This window comes from Oncorhynchus gorbuscha, unplaced genomic scaffold (assembly GCF_021184085.1).
Source record: "Oncorhynchus gorbuscha isolate QuinsamMale2020 ecotype Even-year unplaced genomic scaffold, OgorEven_v1.0 Un_scaffold_1360, whole genome shotgun sequence".
Taxonomy (NCBI): domain Eukaryota; kingdom Metazoa; phylum Chordata; class Actinopteri; order Salmoniformes; family Salmonidae; genus Oncorhynchus; species Oncorhynchus gorbuscha.
Window position 1 is genome coordinate 109,306 of NW_025746157.1, and position 23,018 is coordinate 132,323.

The 23,018-nt window shown below is 40.2% G+C and overlaps 1 protein-coding gene across 1 annotated transcript in view; it reads right to left on the reverse strand.

Annotated features, from left to right (window-relative positions):
- Positions 1-23,018, reverse strand: part of LOC124022361 (B-cell receptor CD22-like) — a 40,256-nt gene that overhangs the window by 5,669 nt on the left and 11,569 nt on the right. The gene's annotated exons all lie outside the window — the stretch shown is intronic.

Genomic DNA, 23,018 nt, shown 5'->3' on the forward strand with positions numbered 1-23,018 from the left:
GGAGACGCCTAACAGAACACACCAGAATAACATTATGATTCTTAACAACTTAAAGATAAGAATGAGACCATACCTGCTACAGACCAGAGAAAGACCCCCAACACACTTCCTGCTGTTCTCAAGACCATTGTTGAATCTCCCACCCTGCAGTCTTAGAAACATAAACAACAACTCACTCTATAGCTGGTGAATAACTACATACAAACCTGATCAGGGGGCAGCAGGTAGGACTCTAGTCAAAAGTAGTGCACTCTATAGGGAATATGGTGTCATTTGGGATGCAGGTATAACAACACATCATCATCACAGCCTTGAGAGGATGGTGTGTAAATAACATCCATCATAATAGTTTGGTAATATGGTGTGTCAGTGGTATCGGCAGGCAGTCTAGCGGTTAAGAACGTTGGGCCAGTAACTGAAACATTACTGGTTCAAATCCCAGACCTGGCAAGGTGGAAACCTCTGCCATTTTGAGCAAGGCAGTTACCACCAGCTTGAATGATAACTCCTGTCCCCAAGCTGTGAGGATGAACAACAAGTCACACATCCCTTTTATATCATCATTATATGATAGTGTCTGTATCCACAAGGTGTCCCAGAGTAGGATCTAGTTTTCCCATTTAGATCATCATTATATGATAGTGTCTGTATCCACAAAGTGTCCCAGAGTAGGATCTAGTTTTCCCATTTAGATCATCATTATATGATAGTGTCTGTATTCACAAGGTGTCCCAGAGTAGGATCTAGTTTTCCCATTTAGATCATCATTATATGATAGTGTCTGTATCCACAAGGTGTCCCAGAGTAGGATCTAGTTTTCCCATTTAGATCATCATTATATGATAGTGTCTGTATCCACAAGGTGTCCCAGAGTAGGATCTAGTTTTCCCATTTAGATCATCATTATATGATAGTGTCTGTATTCACAAAGTGTCCCAGAGACATTTTCCCATTTAGATCATCATTATATGATAGTGTCTGTATTCACAAAGTGTCCCAGAGTAGGATCTAGTTTTCCCATTTAGATCATCATTATATGATAGTGTCTGTATCCACAAGGTGTCCCAGAGTAGGATCTAGTTTTCCCATTTAGATCATCATTATATGATAGTGTCTGTATCCACAAGGTGTCCCAGAGTAGGATCTAGTTTTCCCATTTAGATCATCATTATATGATAGTGTCTGTATCCACAAGGTGTCCCAGAGTAGGATCTAGTTTTCCCATTTATATCATCATTATATGATAGTGTCTGTATCCACAAGGTGTCCCAGAGTAGGATCTAGTTTTCCCATTTAGATCATCATTATATGATAGTGTCTGTATCCACAAGGTGTCCCAGAGTAGGATCTAGTTTTCCCATTTAGATCATCATTATATGATAGTGTCTGTATCCACAAGGTGTCCCAGAGTAGGATCTAGTTTTCCCATTTAGATCATCATTATATGATAGTGTCTGTATCCACAAGGTGTCCCAGACAGGATCTAGTTTTCCCATTTATATCATCATTATATGATAGTGTCTGTATCCACAAGGTGTCCCAGAGTAGGATCTAGTTTTCCCATTTAGATCATCATTATATGATAGTGTCTGTATCCACAAGGTGTCCCATAGGATCTAGTTTTCCCATTTATATCATCATTATATGATAGTGTCTGTATCCACAAGGTGTCCCAGAGTAGGATCTAGTTTTCCCATTAGATCATCATTATATGATAGTGTCTGTATTCACAAAGTGTCCCAGAGTAGTTTTCCCAGAGAAATCATAGATAGATCCACAACCTGTCCCAGTTTTCCCATTTAGATCATCATTATATGATAGTGTCTGTATCCACAAAGTGTCCCAGAGTAGGATCTAGTTTTCCCATTTAGATCATCATTATATGATAGTGTCTGTATCCACAAAGTGTCCCAGAGTAGGATCTAGTTTTCCCATTTAGATCATCATTATATGATAGTGTCTGTATCCACAAGGTGTCCCAGAGTAGGATCTAGTTTTCCCATTTAGATCATCATTATATGATAGTGTCTGTATCCACAAGGTGTCCCAGAGTAGGATCTAGTTTTCCCATTTAGATCATCATTATATGATAGTGTCTGTATTCACAAAGTGTCCCAGAGTAGGATCTAGTTTTCCCATTTAGATCATCATTATATGATAGTGTCTGTATCCACAAGGTGTCCCAGAGTAGGATCTAGTTTTCCCATTTAGATCATCATTATATGATAGTGTCTGTATTCACAAGGTGTCCCAGAGTAGGATCTAGTTTTCCCATTTAGATCATCATTATATGATAGTGTCTGTATCCACAAGGTGTCCCAGAGTAGGATCTAGTTTTCCCATTTAGATCATCATTATATGATAGTGTCTGTATCCACAAGGTGTCCCAGAGTAGGATCTAGTTTTCCCATTTAGATCATCATTATATGATAGTGTCTGTATCCACAAGGTGTCCCAGAGTAGGATCTAGTTTTCCCATTTAGATCATCATTATATGATAGTGTCTGTATCCACAAGGTGTCCCAGAGTAGGATCTAGTTTTCCCATTTAGATCATCATTATATGATAGTGTCTGTATCCACAAAGTGTCCCAGAGTAGGATCTAGTTTTCCCATTTAGATCATCATTATATGATAGTGTCTGTATTCACAAAGTGTCCCAGAGTAGGATCTAGTTTTCCCATTTAGATCATCATTATATGATAGTGTCTGTATTCACAAGGTGTCCCAGAGTAGGATCTAGTTTTCCCATTTAGATCATCATTATATGATAGTGTCTGTATTCACAAAGTGTCCCAGAGTAGGATCTAGTTTTCCCATTTAGATCATCATTATATGATAGTGTCTGTATTCACAAAGTGTCCCAGAGTAGGATCTAGTTTTCCCATTTAGATCATCATTATATGATAGTGTCTGTATCCACAAAGTGTCCCAGAGTAGGATCTAGTTTTCCCATTTAGATCATCATTATATGATAGTGTCTGTATTCACAAAGTGTCCCAGAGTAGGATCTAGTTTTCCCATTTAGATCATCATTATATGATAGTGTCTGTATTCACAAAGTGTCCCAGAGTAGGATCTAGTTTTCCCATTTAGATCATCATTATATGATAGTGTCTGTATCCACAAAGTGTCCCAGAGTAGGATCTAGTTTTCCCATTTAGATCATCATTATATGATAGTGTCTGTATTCACAAAGTGTCCCAGAGTAGGATCTAGTTTTCCCATTTAGATCATAATTATATGGACCAGCAGGACCTGATCCTAGATCAGCACTCCATGTCTGAGACCCTTGAGTACATGACATACGGCTAAAAACAAAATACTATATTTCAAGATCTCAAGAGTACTTACAGACTGAAGGGGAGAGGTCTTGTACAGTGAGTCAACTGACTGGTAGTGAGTGGGAACTGCTAGTAAATGTCTGTTCTGTGGTTGATACATATTTATAGTAGTCAGAACACAAGTAGCTGATGCAGAACAGTCCTTTCCTTCCTCTTTTAAGACATTAACATGCATTAACATTAACATAACATTAACGACCAGAACAGCATGTCAGAGAAGGGAGGTTACTGTATTAAAATGGGTCCTACATTTCTATAATGGACAAAATGTCACCCATTTCCACTTTCAATAAATACAGCACCATGTTAACAATATGTTGACTATTCTATATGGAATGTTTATAATATCTTAGAATGTGTTGCCTTGTCCCTCTGAGTTCTACATGGAACAGGTCAAAGTTCCATTTACATTTGGTCAGTTCCATGATGTCATTCATTCTATTCTACAAACACATTCAATTTACTCTCCTCATCAGCTGCATCAAAGTGGTACTGAAGGTTCCAGTGTTCTAGACTAGAGCTCCTCCTACTGGCATCTCAACATTACTGCAGCAGTCAGATATGAATGTCCTCAGCATTATGTTGACTAATAACAACATTACAAACTGACAATACATCAGAATGGTGAAACACAACACTGACTACTTGACAAAGTCACATTTAAGCACCCAAACACTGATGTCTGTAGTAGTACAACATGCCACTGTCATTTCTTTACACTGATTGCGTCCCAAATGACACCACAATCACTATATAGTGCACTACCTTTGACCAGATCCCTATGGGTATGGTATGACCGTGTGTGTTTACATGCCCTCTCAACTTGATTTGCTTGCAGCCCTGTCAATCACCCTTTGCACCGCTGTTCATCCAACCAATCAGGGTGTTTGGATGTGCTGCAGGACACCGCCTCCCCTCACCTTCAGTTGGTGCACGGCATCGTCAGTCTTGAGAAGAAGTGTTGTGTTGCTGACACAGTTTTGACATGCAGTTCCTTACTGAAGTGTGAGTCCAGCGAATATAACCACACAATAATATAAAACATCTTCAAATGGAAACAGATGTGTCTGCATGTATGTGGTGCTGGTGACCATCAAGAGTAGAGAGACGGGCCTCAACACCATGTTCTGACCAGACAGCACTATAGTGGGCAGAACCTAAACCACTCAGCATTAAGTACGCAGCAGGTCTCGGCATATCCAGCTAACCGCTCAGACGAGATCCAGCTGTTTATACATGTAAAACGCTCTGGATGACCTCTACTAATCCCTAGGTACTGACTGTGAAGGACTACAGGGATGTCAAAGGGTGTTATTGTGACCACGACAAGGCCCTCCGGTTCACTTTGGGTTCTTATACAACAGGGTTTCTAGGAGAAAAGAGACACATGGAAATACAACTAAACCTTCTCTCCAGCTGCTTCTTACCTGTTGTGCTTTTTGTCCCTTCCTGCCTCCCGTCCAGGATGAGAACAATCAGAAGTTCATGCATCTGTTCAACAACGTCACTTAGTGACACTTCCTGTGGGTATGGCCTATCAAAAGGGACGCCCATATTTACCCCCACTGCCCCCAACCCATGTTCCATCCCATAATCAGACTCAATGGGGCTGTCAGGGGGGTAAACGATATCACACTTCATACATTATTATTTTAAGCGATAAGAAACGTTGCATCAAGCAGAACTCTTTCCTGGACATTGAGGCAAAATTGTGCCTTAACTTTGTCATAAAAACATTTTTTTTAAATCACGCAAACGTATATTATGTGTATCATGTTACAGGACCATATGAAGTAATACATTAATTCATGTTTAGTCTCACAAGTCTGATGATTCTTTCAGACAGATACAAAATAATATTTATGTAAAATATAACTGAACCTCCAGGCTGCCTTATTCAGATATAAAACGTTTTGGTCAAAAGTTCTTGTAATCAGATTCCCAGTTTGCTGTAACTTAAAAAAATATTTAAAAAAATATTTATTCAATATTTACAAGGTTAGTTTCTTATTGATCATAGATTTAAAGGCAAAACTGACCCTAGATCCGCACTCCTACTCTAAGTGTGAATAGAGTAGTTCTGTGTGACTCAGTTTGTACAGAATGGCTCACGGGTTCCATTCCTGCTGGGACTTCCCATGTGAAGGATTCATGCACCCATGACTGTAATGACTGAGTGAATGACTTTAGATAGAAGTGTCTGCTAGATGGTATATATTAGGGTTATGGAGTCTGAATCTAAGTCCAGAGAGCTGGTTGTTATGGATGTAGAAAAGTTCAAACACACATCCTACACAGTATAGATGTCAACACTTCTCCCTACCCTGGTTAACAGGAAGGTGATGCTGAGTCAGTTCATCTGAACCAACAACACTTACTGGCAGTGCAGAGAAACAAGAAGTATCCTACTGTAAGTGTGAGTTCTGTGGTTGACACATTTCAAAAGTAGACTAGTCAGGATGCTAAGACATTAACGTGCATAAACAACATGTCAGAAAATAGTTGCATTTGTATATTTCAGGAGTGGGCCTAGATTTTATAAAGAGGCTAAATATGACCCATTCCCATCACTCCTCATCAGCTGCATCAAAGTGGTACTGAATGTTCCAGTGTTCTAGACTAGAGCTCCTCCTACTGGCATCTCAACATTACTGCAGCCTCTGGTCCTCATATTATGTCCTCATTCCTTTGGCTGTAATAGGAATAAAATTAATGGATAGTGTTCCATTCATTCCAGCCATTACAATGAGTCCATCCTCCTATATCTCCACCCACCAGTCTCCTCTGTTGTACAGTACTTTTAGTAGCTTTAGCTAGCAGATAATCCAATGAACATCACCATAGCCTGCTGTATTGACTGTGTCATGTATTGTAGTCTGCTGTCCATAAATTATGCAGTTTAGTCGGCTCAACAAACCAAATCAATATACAGTCCTGTGTGCATATATTTTACATATTGGTGGTCCTGGTAACCAAACCCATAACGTTGCAGGTGCCATGTTCTACCAACTGAGTTACAGAGGAACATGTTCTGTATAGTCTAATGTTTCTCACTGTGTGTCATGTTAATACTACTCCTAAACACAACCCACCATCACTGTCTCATGTTAATACTACTCCTAAACACAACCCACCATCACTGTCTCATGTTAATACTCTCCTAAACACAACCCACCATCACTGTTCATGTTAATACTACTCCTAAACACAACCCACCATCACTGTCTCATGTTAATACTACTCCTAAACACAACCCACCATCACTGTCTCATGTCTCATCACTGTTATGTTAATACTACTCCTAAACACAACCCACCATCACTGTCTCATGTTAATACTACTCCTAAACACAACCCACCATCACTGTGTCTCATGTTAATACTACTCCTAAACACAACCCACCATCACTGTGTCTCATGTTAATTCTACTCCTAAAGCTCTTAAGAAGCATCCACTCAATCACTCTCACTCTTATTGTCACTCTGTTGCTCTCAGAGGTCTTAAAATAGCATAACGTCTTCATGTGAAACACCATGTACAATGCACTTCCCATCTTTTGTAGCACACAATATAGCTCAGAATTTGTCAAGGGGGCCAATCATATTGGTCGTGACTGTAAATCCACCAATCATATTAATATGTCAAAATGCATTCACACACACACACACGCACAGTTATAATTGACCCTGTTTTACTATGACAGTGAAAATGACCCTGTTGAATGGGGATCTGGGTGTTACTGTCAAACTCTACTGATCATGTTTTAAACATGTAAATGAATAAACTGAACTAAACTAAACACATGAAACCACAGTACAGGATCAGTACTCACAAAGTGTATCAGAGTAGGAGAGCTGATCTGGGATCAGTTTAGCCTTTTAGATCATAATTATATGGACCGTCTGAGACACTTTATGAATACAGGCCCTGATGTAACAACCAAAACACAGTTCAAAATAAACCAACAAGTACAAAGATACAGTAAGTCATGTGATGTTTGGATAAAAACATCAAAACTAAAACTATATTTCAAGATATCGTCAAGTGTACTTACAGAGTGAAGTGAAGGGGAGAGGTCTTGAACAGTCAGTCAACTTACTGTCACTGCGTGGAAACAAGAAGTAGTCTACTGTAAGTGTTAGTAGAAGCAGGCATAGCCTATGTGTGAGTTCTGTGGTTGACACATTTTAAAGTAGCGTCGTCTAGTCAGGTCATTATCATGCAGGAACAACATGTCACATAAGGGATGTTACTGAATCTAAATAGAAAATGGTCTAAAGTCAGAATACTGTAGTTGCATTTCTTTATTTGAGGAGTGGACCTACATGTTTTACAAGAGACCAAATGTGACCCATTCACATCACTCCTCATCAGCTGGTACTGAAGGTTCCAGAACAGATGAAAGGGGAGTATCTTTGGTTCCAGTGTTCTAGACTAGAGCTCTCCCTACTGACATCTCAACATTACTGCAGACTCCAGTGTTCTAGACTAGAGCTCTCCCTACTGACATCTCAACATTACTGCAGACTCCAGTGTTCTAGACTAGAGCTCTCCCTACTGACATCTCAACATTACTGCAGACTCCAGTGTTCTAGACTAGAGCTCTCCCTACTGGCATCTCAACATTACTGCAGACTCCAGTGTTCTAGACTAGAGCTCTCCCTACTGACATCTCAACATTACTGCAGACTCCAGTGTTCTAGACTAGAGCTCTCCCTACTGGCATCTCAACATTACTGCAGACTCCAGTGTTCTAGACTAGAGCTCTCCCTACTGGCATCTCAACATTACTGCAGACTCCAGTGTTCTAGACTAGAGCTCTCCCTACTGGCATCTCAACATTACTGCAGACTCCAGTGTTCTAGACTAGAGCTCTCCCTACTGGCATCTCAACATTACTGCAGACTCCAGTGTTCTAGACTAGAGCTCTCCCTACTGACATCTCAACATTACTGCAGACTCCAGTGTTCTAGACTAGAGCTCTCCCTACTGACATCTCAACATTACTGCAGACTCCAGTGTTCTAGACTAGAGCTCTCCCTACTGGCATCTCAACATTACTGCAGACTCCAGTGTTCTAGACTAGAGCTCTCCCTACTGACATCTCAACATTACTGCAGACTCCAGTGTTCTAGACTAGAGCTCTCCCTACTGACATCTCAACATTACTGCAGACTCCAGTGTTCTAGACTAGAGCTCTCCCTACTGACATCTCAACATTACTGCAGACTCCAGTGTTCTAGACTAGAGCTCTCCCTACTGGCATCTCAACATTACTGCAGACTCCAGGCTTCATATGTCCCTACTAGTCATGAAAATATACAAAATAGAAGGTAAAATAACATTTGAAAATGTAAATATATATATAGAATAAACCAGGCACACACGTAAAAATACTGTGTTATTGGGAGTTATATTAAACTGGCGTTTGAATTGAGTGAACTAGTGATCTCAGCTAGCTTGTTAGCTACATGAAGCTGCTGTTATTCAGCGATAAACAAGCATTTTTGTGCATCACACAGCTACTCTGAATGTACTGGATTGTGAACAATATGATGTGCTGCCACTGAATTACAGCAAGACCCCATCATTAGCGAGATAGCTAGTTAGTTAGGTAACATTTAGCTATCAACATTAGCTAGCTAGAAACAACAGACAACAGTGAGCTGTCATTATGACAAGGCCAAGGCAAGCTGCTCTGTATATCCACTGTGTTCTTGTGTGAAAGAGATGTCTTCAGCTCTCTGATCTTCAGAACAACGGACCCAAAGTGAACCCTGACATCCATATAACTAAGTCTGTCTGTCTGTCTGTCTGTCTGTCTGTCTGTCTGTCTGTCTGTCTGTCTGTCTGTCTGTCTGTCTGTCTGTCTGTCTGTCTGTCTGTCTGTCTGTCTGTCTGTCTGTCTGTCTGTCTGTCTGTCTGTCTGTCTGTCTGTCTGTCTGTCTGTCTGGGATTATTGTGTCCTATTGTGTCTGACTGATGCGTGTTTTTTAAATTACAATTTATAATCTTTCATGTAATTGTTTATTGCTGCTTCATTATTGTTATTTTATTGTCTGATCTGTTTTTTGAAGCATTTTTAAAATAATTTTGAAAAATGAATTACTTACATAAAAACAACTGCATTGTTAGTTAAGAGCTTGTCATTAACCATTTCACACTAAGGTCTACTACACCTGTTGTATTCGGTGCATTTGACTAATACAATTTGATTTGATTTGTGTTCAGGTGCTGGTCATTGCTTCCTCTGACACTGGGTTTCTGAACCTCTAAAAGTCTGAGCCGTTTGGGGGGGGGGGGGGGGGGTTCTACTAGCTGACATATGGAATTGTTTTAAGGTGGGCATACCATGGATCATTTAGCTATTTGATTTTGATTTATAGTACCCCTTTAGGTAAAAAAGGAGAAGGACTCATGTTTGTGAGAACAGGCAGGTGACTGCAATATAGTCTGCCTGGAACATGCCCCATATTCAAATGTAATTCAATTCAAAAATAACATGTATTTATCCCCTGTAGGGGCAATTACTAGGCACCCTATGGCATCAGGCTGGCAGTGAGTCTCACAATGACATCACAAGGGGTCACATGTCCAGTCACATGACCATACATACATACACAGTAAAACACATGATAACAACAGATGTCATCCCCCTTAGTGTCTACAACATGGTCATCATAGAGGCGGTTCACTGGGCAAAGATCCCTTCAACTTCTAATGCTGATTTCATTTCCATGTTTCACAGCTCCGGCCGAGGGAGAGGGGGAAGGAAATCAGAGGTGCACTCCTCTTCACTTTGATTGACACTTCACACACTCGTTATATATGTCTAGTGTTCTGTCTGGGATCTGTGGTCTCTGCCAGAGGACTACAAACGGGGTGACACCTCCCCATCCACCATCCCCTCCAAACCTCCTGTTCCCTTTTAAAGTAGGGACACAGTCCCTCATCCTCATCATTCTCCTCCCTCTGTACTATCCAGTCGCTGCGTGGTGGTCAGGGTTGTCATGGTGGACAGGGTTGCCATGGTTTTCTGTCTCTTCCTCTCTGGTCAGGCTTGTGTTTGAAGTGACACCTGTCACCATAGAAACAGCCAGTGGTCCTCCAGAAGAAACAGTCATCACCATTGATGGGAGCCATCCTCCTGGTCCTGGGAGAGAGACACACAAACAGTATGAAAACACAAACACCTGCACCTGAGCTCCTGCTTCCTCCTTCCATCACTTTGTACATTTCAAAAGTTAATATGAGATGATTGGTAACACTTTAGATTAACTCATAATGATGTGTTGAATGACAGACGGATGTCTTTACCCTGTGGAGGCGTACTGGGAGGCTGAGGAGGTGTTGAGGCCTATTTAGTTGGTCCTCTGAGGAGAGGGAGGGGTTCTCTGGATCTAGTGGTCTGGGTACCTGATCACCAGCCTGGTGCTCTCCAGCTCCACACCCTGGACAGAAGGACAAACCGCAGGTGCAGTCCAAATACATACAACGGAATAAATAGCATAGTCCCAAAAGTACAATTGAATTAATAGCATTGTCCCAAAGTACAGTGAAACCAATAACATTATATTGGGTTTTATTACCGGCTTGTTTTTCATTTCCCGACAGAAAGGAGTTGAATCGTTGTACTTTTCTCTCTGTGTTGGACAATGATGATACTATTTATGTGCAAGACTCAAGCTCTCCACTGAAGGTTCTTGACTCGGTGTATCATGCAGAGACGTCTGACTCAACATTGAGATCTCTACAGTGCTGTCAGGTGGACATCAGTAGCAACACCCAGGCTCAAACACTGGTACATTCTTATTCAGAAGACCATTTCAGGAAAACTGCCATATTATATAACCTCTCTTCTAGCATGACACGAGAACACATACAAACTCAGATCTAAATCTTGTTTTATGATAACAGTACCGAAAACTAGAACCAAACATGGAAAAAAGTCCTTTCATTATTCAGCCCCTTGATCTTGGAATGTGTTTCCTTGGACGAGTTCAAAGAACAAATAGAATAACAGGTTATTGAGACATGTAGCTGTTTCTAGTTGTCAGCCCATGTCACTAGTTTGCATTGCCTTTTTTAAGCACCTGTTCCCACAGGAGACCTTATGCCTCTTGAAAGGCCGCCATTATAAATATGAATTTGTTCTTAATTGACTTGCCTGGATAAAATAAAGGTTAAATAAAGATTATCCTAAAAGAGCAATGGAACAAATAGTCTAGTCCCAAACGTACAATAGGATCAATCGCATAGCCCTAAGCGTACAATGGAACCAATCGCATAGCCCTAAGCGTACAATGGAACAAATAGTATAGTCCCAAAAGTACAATTGAACCGATGGCATGGTCCCAAAAATACACACCCCTTAAGTTCAAGCTAAAAAATGTAAAGCACATCTCACATAGTTAAATGCATATGACAGCATTAGTTTCATCCCACCTCTCACCTTTAGCCTCTCCAAGGTACAAGTGGACATGTTGGGATTCTTGAAGTTGACAGAGGCATATAATCTCTCTTGTCGAACTCTGATACTCTCTCCCTCTCCACACCTACAGTCCATAAACTAGATTTAGAATGTAGATACTCTCTCCCCACATTTACAGTGGAGAACATAGGGAGTATCAAAGTTCTACATTCTAATTATATGTCCCCTCACCTACAGCACAGAGTGTAGAAGGAGGAGAGGAAGGCATGGAGGTGACCACAGGCAAAATACAAGGAATGTAGGAACAGGGTGCTATTTGAGACGGCATATAGAACCTATAACTGTAGAAATGTATACTGTGGAATAACCGGAAATGAACACACTCACCCACTGGAGTCCAGAGGAGAGGAGAGGTCCACCACTGGAGTCATGAGGGGAGGAGAGGTCCACCACTGGAGTCATGAGGGGAGGAGAGGTCCACCACTGGAGTCATGAGGGGAGGAGAGGTCCACCACTGGAGTCATGAGGGGAGGAGAGGTCCACCACTGGAGTCATGAGGGGAGGAGAGGTCCACCACTGGAGTCATGAGGGGAGGAGAGGTCCACCACTGGAGTCATGAGGGGAGGAGAGGTCCACCACTGGAGTCATGAGGGGAGGAGAGGTCCACCACTGGAGTCATGAGGAGAGGAGAGGTCCACCAATGGAGTCCCGAGGAGAGGAGAGGTCCACCAATGGAGTCCCGAGGAGAGGAGAGGTACACCAATGGAGTCCTGAGGAGAGGAGAGGTCCACCACTGGAGTCATGAGGAGAGGAGAGGTCCACCACTGGAGTCATGAGGAGTCATGGAGTCATGAGGGGAGGAGAGGTCCACCACTGGAGTCATGAGGAGAGGAGAGGTCCACCACTGGAGTCCTGAGGAGAGGAGAGGTCCACCACTGGAGTCATGAGGGGAGGAGAGGTCCACCACTGGAGTCATGAGGGGAGAGGAGAAGTCCATCACTGGAGTCCTGAGGAGAGGAGAGGTCCACCACTGGAGTCCTGAGGGGAGGAGAGGGGATTCACTGGAGTACTGAGGAGAGGAGTGGTCCACCACTGGAGTCATGAGGGGAGGAGAGGTCCACCACTGGAGTCATGAGGGGAGGAGAGGTCCACCACTGGAGTCATGAGGGGAAAGGAGAGGTCCACCACTGAGGGGAGGAGTCCATGAGGAGGAGAGGAGAGGTCCACCACTGGAGTCCATGAATTCATAAGAGGAGCGGTCCACCACTGGAGTCATGAGGAGAGGAGAGGTCCACCACTGGAGTCATGAGGAGAGGAGAGGTCCACCACTGGAGTCCTGAGGAGAGGAGAGGTCCACCACTGGAGTCATGAGGAGAGGAGAGGTCCACCACTGGAGTCCTGAGGAGAGGAGAGATCCACCACTGGAGTCATGAGGGGAGGAGAGGTCCACCACTGAATTCATGAGGAGAGGAGAGATCCACCACTGAATTCATAAGGAGCGGAGCGGTCCACCACTGGAGTCATGAGGGGAGAGGAGAAGTCCATCACTGGAGTCCTGAGGAGAGGAGAGGTCCACCACTGGAGTCCTGAGGGGAGGAGAGGGGATTCACTGGAGTACTGAGGAGAGGAGTGGTCCACCACTGGAGTCATGAGGGGAGGAGAGGTCCACCACTGGAGTCATGAGGGGAGAGGAGAGGTCCACACTGGAGTCATGGGGGAGTCCACCACTGAGGGGAGAGAGAGGTCCACCACTGACTGGAGTCCACCACTGAGTCCTGAGGAGGAGAGGTCCACCACTGAATTCATGAGGGGAGAGAGATCCACCACCTGAGGAGTCACCACTGAGGGAGAGGAGAGGTCCACCACTGGAGTCATGAGGAGGAGAGGAGAGGTCCACCACTGGAGTCATGAGGAGAGGAGAGGTCCACCACTGGAGTCCTGAGGAGAGGAGAGATCCACCACTGGAGTCATGAGGGGAGGAGAGGTCCACCACTGGAGAGGTCCACCACTGGAGTCATGAAGGGAGGAGAGGTCTTCCCCTCAGGAAACATTGTAGCTAAGCCTCACAATAAATCAATGTTAGATATACAGCATGTATTTCTTTTTTGTTGGAGTGATTTGGTTAAATCAGAAATCAAACTCCTGTAATAATGGCTATGCTCCTTGTGGTGGGGTCTGGTAGTGCAGTCTGTATATACTATGCCCCCTGTGGTTGGGTCTGGTAGTGCAGCCTGTCAATACTATGGCGGGGAGATAGAGAGACAGACAGACAGACACATTTAAGATGAGGGAGGATGCACATTTTTTATGAGCATGGCCTTATTTCTATCACATAATTTTGGATGACTGTCATTCATATTCCGTTCACCCAGCTCAATGTAACATCAATATATTTAAGCTACTCCATGTCATGATACTCTAGTGTTCCTTATAGCCATCATGAGGTTGTTACAACCTAGCCTATGAATGAAAGGTTACAATGTAGGTTCACAGGTCAAGATAAATATTTGAGTAATCAAGGTGACAGACAGTGACACATTCAATACTGCCTTGCACACTCTGGCCTGCATCTAGCTGTTCTAGGATGTAATCATTCGTCCGACAGTTGCAAACAAGAGTTTCTCTTTGACAAATTCAGGTATGTTTACCCCCATTTTGTTCCATTTGCTTTTTTCAACAGAATCGGTGGAATGAATACACCTCTGATCACATTCAAACACAGTTCACTTTCAAAGCAGACACATACAAACAGCATGATCACATTGGCAATTATGGAATTCCTTCTCACATCTCTGCACTATACTCCTCTCACCTTTTCCCTTCACTTGTGGACTTCAGTGCACAACACATCAGCTCTCTGTGAGCAGGAGAAAAAATATTTCCAAGCATAACCTTCATATCATGACTGCTAATGCTACACACAGCCTAAATCGTTGTTACCATATTAGCTAACGCATTGTCAACATCGCTACTAGAACTAATGCGTTAGTAAACACGCTACAATCATGCAGTACAGTGTACAGTCAGCAAGCAGTGTAGCAGTTACACCGATGGGCCCAGGTGGTAATAAATGAATAAAACCTGAATCTTACCTTGACTAGGAAGAGGTCCAGGGTTGGATAGCCGTAGCCAGCTAGTTAACATACCATCCCTCTCTGTTTGAGACGGTTATTTGAGTAACTAAACTAGCTAGCTGCATTAGCTGCATTAGCTGCATTAGATGCATTAGCTGCATTAGCTGCATTAGCTGCATTAGCTGCATTAGATGCTGGCTAAGTAAGTGAAAGTGAAAGCAAAAAGCAAAGTAGAGTTTGCTAGCTCTCTCCCACTATTGCTTCTCCTTCATTTTTAAATAAACTTTTTTTTTTCAAAACTGTTCAACTATCGACATTCTCTTTGAGTCAACCACTCACCACATGTTATGCACTATGGTGCTAGCTGGCTGTATCTTATGCTTTCAGAACTAGATTAAATATCTAATACTTTGATTGGTCAGACAACATGTCAGTTCATGCTGCATGAGCTCTGATGGGTTGGAGGACATCGTCCGGAAGTTGTCATAATTACTTTGTAAGTCTATGGAAGGGGTTGAGAACCATGAGCCTCCTAGGTTCTGTATTGAAGTCATTGTACCCAGAGGAGGACGAAAACTAGCTGTCCTCCGGTTACACCATGGTGCTAACCTACAGAGTGATGTTGAGGCTACTATAGACATTCATTGCAAAACAGCTGTTTTAGTGAAAATAAATACTGGCTGTGCTTATACAGCTGAATACCCTTCACTGGAGGAGCACACACAGGTTTAAACTAGGGTCATTTCAGTGACTAGAAATAATATTTCTGAGGTTAATAAGACAACTAAGTAACACTGCCTCTGTGTTTGAGTAATCAACTCGACAGTAACATTAGATTATTTGAATCAGCTGTGTAGTGCTTGGGCAAAAACCAAAACGTTCACACCTTGGGGTCCCCAGGACTGAGTTGAGGAGACGCTGGCCGAGCCACTCATGGTTAAATGATTCAATGTCGCCATCAGGTGTCTAATAGGCAGAAATACAAGAAACAAGAGCTGAGTGGAAATAGTTACGAATCAATGTATTATGAGTTGATCAAATAATCTATGTATTTATTGTCTTAAATGTTTATATTATTTACAGCATGATGCTTCTACTGTATTGACACTAAACCACACTGTAAAAACTGCAAAGGTAAACATGTATTTAACGTATATAAAATACGTAATAATGAAAAATGTGATGACAAAACAAGAGATTTTTTTATTATTTTTATTTTACCTTTATTTAACCAGGCAAGTCAGTTAAGAACACATTCTTATTTTCAATGACGGCCTGGGAACAGTGGGTTAACTGCCTGTTCAGGGGCAGAACGACAGATTTGTACCTTGTCAGCTCGGGGGTTTGAACTCGCAACCTTTCCGGTTACTAGTCCAACGCTCTAACCACTAGGCTACCAATGACACTGAACAATATATTATCACGTAATACAAAATTATAATTAATATAAAATGTAAAAAACTGCAAATGTTTAAATGTATGTAATGTGCTGATTACATGTTTTTAAACAAAAAAATATTATAAAATATAAAATATATAATAAGTAATAACGTCTGACAGCAATACAAAGTAAATCATCGTCAAACACATCAGGAGAAACTTAGTCCAGGCCTCCTGAGTGGTGCAGTGGTCTAAGGCACTATGTATGGATAACAGGCTACACTAGACTATATATGGATAACAGGCTACATTAGACTATGTATGGATAACAGGCTACACTAGACTATATATGGATAACAGGCTACACTAGACTATATATGGATAACAGGCTACACTAGACTATATATGGATAACAGGCTACACTTAGACTATATATGGATAACAGGCTATATTAGACTATATATGGATAACAGGCTACATTAGACTATATATGGATAACAGGCTACATTAGACTATATATGGATAACAGGCTACATTAGACTATATATGGATAACAGGCTACACTAGACTATATATGGATAACAGGCTACATTAGACTATGTATGGATAACAGGCTACATTAGACTATGTATGGATAACAGGCTACATTAGACTATATATGGATAACAGGCTACATTAGACTATATATGGATAACAGGCTACATTAGACTATATATGGATAAGACTATATATGGCTACAGGCTAGACTATGTATGGATAACAGGCTACATTAGACTATGTATGGATAACAGGCTACATTAGACTATGTATGGATAAGGCTACACTAGACTATATATGGATAACAGGCTACATTAGACTATGTATGGATGGACAACAGGCTACATTAGACTATATATGGATAACAGGCTACATTAGACTATATATGGATACATTAGACTATATATGGATAACAGGCTACATTAGAATATATGGATAACAGGCTACATTAGACTATATATGGATAACAGGCTACATTAGAATATATATGCTTAACAGGCCATGTTAGACTATATATGGATAACAGGCTACATTAGACTATATATGGATAACAGGCTACATTAGAATATATATGGATAACAGGCTACACTAGAATATATATGATAACAGGCTACATTAGAATATATATGCTTAACAGGCCATGTTAGACTATATATGGATAACAGGCTACGTTAGACTATATATGGATAACAGGCTACATTAGAATATATATGGATAACAGGCTACACTAGACTATATATGGATAGCAGGCTACATTAGACTATGTATGGACAACAGACTACATTAGAATATGGCAAAAAGGCAAAAGTCCCACAAGTTTGATGATTGTTTCAGAAACATAACATAAATAAATATATATTTATCTACAATGCATTGAGAAAGTATTCAGACCTCCTTGTTACATTACAGCCTTATTCTAAAATAGATGAAATTAAAATGTACCACACTTCCCCATAATGACAAAACAAAAACAGGTTTTTAGAAAGTTTTGCAAATGTATTAAAACTAAAAAACAGAAATATCTTATTTAGCTTGTAGCGTCATACCGAAGAAGACTCGGCTGTAATCGCTGCCAAAGGTGCTTCGACAAAGTACTGATTAAAGGGTCTGAATACTTATGTAAATGTGATATTGTAGTTGTTTTGTATTTATACATTTGCAAAATTGTCAAAAAACCTTTTTTGCTTTATCATTATGGGATTTAGTGTGTTGATTGATGAGGAGAGAACTATTTCATCAATTTGAGAATAAGTTTGAAACATCACAACATGTGGAAAAAGTCAAGGGGTCTGAATACTTTCTGAATGCTCTGTAAAATATAACTGGAACTCAAGGTTTCCTACGTCAGAAATACAACATTTTTCAATGTAAAAAAAGATATTAAAAATGTTAAGGTCCCTTTCTAATTCATAACTGTTTCAAAGTCATAACTGACCCTAGATCAGAACTCCTACTCTACGTGTGAATAGAGTCGTCCTGTGGCTCAGTTGGTACAGCATGGTGCATGGGTTCCATTCCTGCTGGGACTTCCCATACGAAAAGTGTATTCAAACATGACTGTAATGACTGTGTGAATTTGGATAAAAGTGTCTACTAGATGGCATATATTATTTCATACTATTTTAAACTGGGTAGTTTTGGTCCTGGATGCTGATTGGCTGAAACAGCATTTCAGAAGTCCAAACTGTATATCAGACAATATACCACGGGTATGACGTAAAAAATACTTGTTGACTGTTCTATTTATGTTGTTAACCAGTTTAAAATAAGCCGTGGAACAGTATGTTGGTCATATACCACAAACCCCTGAAGTGCCTTGTTGTCATTATAAACTTAAGCAATAAGGCTCGAGGAGGTGTGGTATATGGCCAATATACTACCGCTAAGGGCTGTTCTTATGCACAATGCAACTCAGAGTGCTTGGATGCACCACAAACCCTGAGGTGCCTTTTACTGGTTACCAATGTACTTGGACCACTAAATACACATTTTAATACCCATGGTATACGGTCTGGTATACCACGCCTGTCAGCTAATCAGCATTCACAGCTCAAACCACCCAGTTTATAATGGTCAATATTCCACACCTCCACAGCCATTATATCACTTAGTTTAGATATACAGGTCCAGATACACAAGGTTATTGTCAAACTTCTTCTGTTCAGGTCTTCTTGGTTCCGGGTTTGTTGTGTTGGGGTCTTCTTGGTTCTGGGTTTGTTGTGTTGGGGTCTTCTTGGTTCCGGGTTTGTTGTGTTGGGGTCTTCTTGGTTCCGGGTTTGTTGTGTTGGGGTCTTCTTGGTTCCGGGTTTGTTGTGTTGGGGTGGTTCCGGGTCTTCTTGGTTCCTTCTTGGTTCCGGGTTTGTTGTGTTGTTTGTTGTGTTGGGGTCTTCTTGGTTCCGGGTTTGTTGTGTTGGGGTCTTCTTGGTTCCGGGTTTGTTGTGTTGGGGTCTTCTTGGTTCCGGGTTTGTTGTGTTGGGGTCTTCTTGGTTCCGGGTTTGTTGTGTTGGGGTCTTCTTGGTTCTGGGTTTGTTGTGTTGGGGTCTTCTTGGTTCTGGGTTTGTTGTGTTGGGGTCTTCTTGGTTCTGGGTTTGTTGACTGTACTGTAGAGAACAGAGGAGTCCTCCTCAGCTGCTTGTGCTGCTGCAGGTCTGAAGAGAGAAACAAAAATGAAACAAAGACAGCGTCCCAAATGGTGTCACCCTATAGGGCTCTGTCTAAAGTAGTGCACTAAATAGTAGTGCCACTAAATAGTAGTGCCATTTGGAACAGAAGAACAGTTCCTCAAAACCATCACTCCTCCCTCATTATAGACATGTCATAGTAACTGTCCTGAGATGTCCATTGTTGGGTTCATAGTTTGGGTTTATAGTGGTCTCAAAGGGTCAACTGTTTTGCTTATTGATGACATTTCCTACAATAAACAGCAGCATATGAATGACCTTAATGCAGAATAAGCTCACCAGGTGGCAGCACTGGGGAGGTTGAATTTCACAGCAGCATAGTGGACATCCTCATCCTCTTTCTGGGGTTGAGGCACTTGGACGGTGGAGTACAGAGGCACTTCCTGGTTTTTGGGACGAGAGAAGTGGACACTGGCGTAGTGAACATCATCCTGGTCGTATGTGGACTCTGTCTGTGCTGCTGTAGAGGTCATGGCCATGTTTGAGATGTTGTCATACACTGGACTAGAGTCTCCCTGATGGAGAGAGAGAACAGACAACATGAGGAGTGGAAATGTTCCACAAAGAATACAGTCATCACAGTCTTCTTCTGATTCCAACAGACTCACCTGTCCAACGTCTGCTGTGTCTCTTGTGTCGGTGGGTTTGGAGGCCTTCTTCCTGTTTTGCACATTAATTAATAAATACATTACTTCATAAATGAAGTTCACAACAAATCAGAGGGCTACATTTAAATAATGAACAACATGATAATATGCATTTTCACTCACCTGAACCACATGAGTCCAGAGAGACAGAGGATGAGAACCAGAACAACCACTATGATTCCTACAGCTGCAGTCAGAACTGAGGTTTGTTTCACTATAATAAAATATGGATGATATGAGTACATGGCATTATATAATTAACTAAAAATAAACTATAATACAGGACATTAATGCAATACGTGTTAAGGGATCTTATAACCCAATGTATAGTTATAACCTAAGGTGTAATAAGCCAAAACATAATGATTAAGATTAAATTGAAACATGTAGGTTTGTATTGAGATGTATTTTACCTACTACAATGATCAGAGCTGTAGAGCTCATAGATCCTCTTCCATTCTGGGCCTCACAGTAATATTCTCCTCTGTCCTCAGAGATGATGTTAGTGATGCTGTAACTCTGTCCTGATGCTTTTGCTGAGGCTACGTTCTTCTTGTACCAGGTGTATTTGTCCACAGGTGGGTTGGCATCACTGCTGCAGGTCAGAGTCACTGAACTGCCCTCCACTATTTCACCAGAGGGACTGACTGACACTGAGGTGTTCCTTGGAGCATCTAGTAAAGGAGAATATGTCAGAGGGTCAGGATTGTAGTAAACTGCCTCAAATGACATCATGTCTAAAATAAATCATATCTAAAGTCAGAGAACTATCTAAAACTATCACTCACTTATCTAAAACTATCACTTACTAAAACTCTCACTCACTTATCTAAAACTATCACTCACTTATCTAAAACTATCACTCACTAAAACTCTCACTTACTAAAACTATCACTCACTTATCTAAAACTCTCACTTACTAAAACTATCACTCATCTAAAACTATCACTTACTAATCTAAAACTATCACTTACTAAAACTACCACTTACTAAAACTACCACTCACTTATCTAAGACTATCACTTACTAAAACTATCACTCACTTATCTAAAACTCACTTACTAAAACTATCACTTACTTATCTAAGACTATCACTTACTAAAACTACCACTTACTAAAACTACCACTCACTTATCTAAGACTATCACTTACTAAAACTATCACTCACTTATCTAAAACTATCACTTACTAAAACTATCACTTACTTATCTAAGACTATCACTCACTTATCTAAGACTATCACTTACTAAAACTATCACTCACTTACTAAAACTATCACTCACTTACTAAAACTATCACTTACTTATCTAAGACTATCACTTACTTATCTAAGACTATCACTTACTTATCTAAGACTATCACTTACTTATCTAAGACTATCACTTACTTATCTAAAACTATCACTTACTTATCTAAGACTATGACTTACTAAAACTATCACTTACTAATCTAAAACTACCACTTACTAATCTAAAACTACCACTTACTAATCTAAAACTACCACTTACTAAAACTACCACTTACTAAAACTATCACTTACTAAAACTACCACTTACTAAAACTACCACTTACTAAAACTACCACTTACTAAAACTACCACTTACTAAAACTACCACTTACTAAAACTACCACTTACTAAAACTACCACTCACTTATCTAAGACTATCACTTACTAAAACTCTCACTCACTTATCTAAAACTCTCACTCACTTACTAAAACTATCACTTACTTATCTAAGACTATCACTTACTAAAACTATCACTCACTTATCTAAAACTCACTTACTAAAACTATCACTTACTAAAACTATCACTCACTTATCTAAAACTATCACTTACTAAAACTATCACTCACTTATCTAAAACTATCACTTACTAAAACTATCACTTACTTATCTAAGACTACCACTTACTAAAACTATCACTTACTTATCTAAGACTATCACTTACTAAAACTATCACTTACTAAAACTATCACTTACTAATCTAAGACTATCACTTACTTATCTAAGACTATCACTTACTAAAACTCTCACTCACTTACTAAAACTATCACTCACTTACTAAAACTATCACTTACTTATCTAAGACTATCACTTACTTATCTAAGACTATCACTTACTAAAACTATCACTTACTAATCTAAAACTATCACTTACTAATCTAAAACTATCACTTACTAATCTAAAACTATCACTTACTAATCTAAAACTATCACTTACTAATCTAAAACTACCACTTACTAATCTAAAACTACCACTTACTAATCTAAAACTACCACTTACTAATCTAAAACTACCACTTACTAAAACTACCACTTACTAAAACTACCACTTACTAAAACTACCACTTACTAAAACTACCACTTACTAAAACTACCACTTACTAAAACTACCACTTACTAAAACTACCACTCACTTATCTAAGACTATCACTTACTAAAACTCTCACTCACTTATCTAAAACTCTCACTCACTTACTAAAACTATCACTTACTTATCTAAAACTATCACTTACTAAAACTATCACTCACTTATCTAAAACTATCACTTACTAAAACTATCACTTACTAAAACTATCACTCACTTATCTAAAACTATCACTCACTTATCTAAAACTATCACTCAATTATCTAAAACTATCACTCACTTATCTAAAACTATCACTCACTTATCTAAAACTATCACTTACACAAAACATGAACAATAATACATTTGTTGACACTTTAGGACTTCAGTCTACTAAACTATTCTTCAAGTGTCTGATGTACTGAACATTCTAACTATAGACATGCAAACATCTATGACATTGTCTGTCATTTCTATGTAATGATGAATATGTATAGATAAAACAGTAATTATATTCTCATTGATATAACGTTTTTGATGCTTTCTAAGTAGAATAGTATTTTAATTCATACTTACA